This window comes from Penaeus vannamei, chromosome 42, assembly GCF_042767895.1.
Source record: "Penaeus vannamei isolate JL-2024 chromosome 42, ASM4276789v1, whole genome shotgun sequence".
NCBI classification, from domain to species: Eukaryota; Metazoa; Arthropoda; class Malacostraca; order Decapoda; family Penaeidae; genus Penaeus; species Penaeus vannamei.
In genome coordinates, this window is record NC_091590.1 from 5322598 (window position 1) to 5325097 (window position 2500).

Below are 2500 nucleotides of genomic sequence, written 5' to 3' on the forward strand. Positions count from 1 at the left end.
ATGGGGATCGCTGTGCATATATGGTAATGGTAATAAAGGCACTACATATCCTAAAGAGGGAAATGTGGCAATTTAAACATTATGAGGAGTAACCATAATTAAAAAGTCAGACCATTCTATACAAATTGTGATGGCACATTGAACAGAATGGGAAGACCTATACATCCTATGAAAATGTAAGCGTGATGGTGTGGACACATTGCCCATGATGGGAAAGCTCTACCATTCTTAGTAAATTATGGTTATGGTAATGGTGACGCAGGACTCATAATGGGGAGGGTTTTGGCATCATTAACGTGAATGGATACTGTTAGAAAGGTAAAAAGTCATGGTTTCGAAAATCGTCTGTAATGATCAAGATAGCAACAAGAACGCTGTTAATAGCAAAGATGATTATAATAATGATAGTATTATAGAGTGGATAATGATAATACTAATACTACTACTAATAATGATAATAATAATTATAGCAATAACAATGGTAATGATCATAATAATAATGATAGCAAAACAACAACAACAGCAGCAACAACAACAACAACAATAATAATAATAATGTTGATGATCAGGATTATGATAATGATCATGATGAAACAATCATAACATTGACGATATGATAATAACAATCAAAACAATTGGAAAAATACTGGCAATGCTAATGATATAACTAAGATGATAATAATGAGAAAGAAAACATTAAAAGTTAGCAGAAGCAACAATAATAATAACAAAAACAACTAACCATCAATTAAACTAATGAAACGTAGTTATCATAATGGACAAGATCCCGATTATCACCCTGATTATCCCAATCCCCACGATAATAAACAAACAAACAAACACTCACCACAACAAACCCGGCGCTCTATTCCCCTTCGGTTTAATCCGCGCCTTAAAAACCCATAACCCATAGGGAGTGTCATGAAGTCAAGCTACTCATGACATGGCCATCGTGAGTCACCTGCATGACAGTCAGGCGTGGAAGAACACGTGGCTTTATTTTGTTTTTAATCTATTCAACGGGAGTGTTTTTTTTTTTTTTTTTTTTTTTTGAAGCCAGTCTTACGTAAGTCTTGTATGTTCGTCGTTTTGTTGTTTCGTTTTAACGTTGATGTTATTATTGCTATTTTCGTTATTGGTCTTATTTTTTATCATGATTGTAATAATTATTGGTCTTTTCATTATTGCCTCATCATTCTCATTCAGATTATTGGTCTTATCATTATTGTTTTTTTTTTTATTATTGCTCTTGTTATGATTATTGTTCTTACTATATTCACTGTTATGATTATTATTATTATCATTATGATTATTATTCTTGTTATTTTCACTATTATTATTATCATTATTATGATTATTGTTCTTGCTATATTCATGGTTATTATGATAGTCCTCATCAATGTTGTATTTGTTATAATAATTATTGGTATTCGCATCATGATTAGTATTATAAAGTAAAAAAAAAAAAGCAATGTTATGAACAGTCTCTATTGTAGTAATGGTTGTAATAATTATTATAATGGTGAAAGTAATAACATCTGTAATATCTAGTAGGCTATGTAAAAGTCTAATAAAGGACATTATACGATGTACTGTTTTCATTATTTCTATCAGCAAGATCATCATTATCATTATCACCATCATCACCCTCATAATCATTATCATCATAATAATAATAATCATTATCATCATCAGCCTAATAATAATCACTATCACCATAATCATCACTATCACTATCATCATCACTATCACCATCATCATCATTATCATCACCTTAGTAATCATCACCCTCATAATCATTATCATCATCATCACCTTGATAATAATCACCATTATTATCATCACCATCATCATTATCATCACCATCACAACCATCACCATCATCACCATCTACGAGAAGGAGCGCAGGCAAGCCCGAAGCCCGCCCCTGTCTCTATGGTATCGACCACGCGGCCCGTCTCCCGCGAGAGACAATGGTGGCAGCGGTCCGTCCCGACGCCTCCCGTGCACGGGCGAGGCGGACTCCTGCCGTGGCGATGGCGGGGAGGAGGGCGTTGTAGGGGAGGTCGTTGCGGGTTTGGGTGCTCGTGTGTTCCTCTGTCTGTCTGTCTGTCTCTGTCTTTCTGTCTTTCTATCTGTCTGTCTGTCTTTCTCTCTTTCTTTCTCTCTCTCTCTTTCTTTCTCTCTCTCTCTCTCTCTCTCTCTTTCTCTTTCTCTTTCTCTCTCTCTCTCTCTCTCTGTCTCTCTCTCTCTCTCTTTCTCTTTCTTTCTTTCTTTCTGTCTCTCTTTCTCTCTCTCTCTCTCTCTCTCTCTCTCTCTCTCTCTCTCTCTCTCTCTCTCTCTCTCTCCTCTCTCTCTCTCTCTCTCTCCTCCCATCCTCCCTCTTTCTCTCAGTTATTCATTCCCTCTCTCATACAATTTCCTGGAGATAAACATTTCCTGTGTGTGTGTGTGTGCATGTTTGAGGGGGAATGTAAGTTCATTGGGTGTTTGGTGTTCA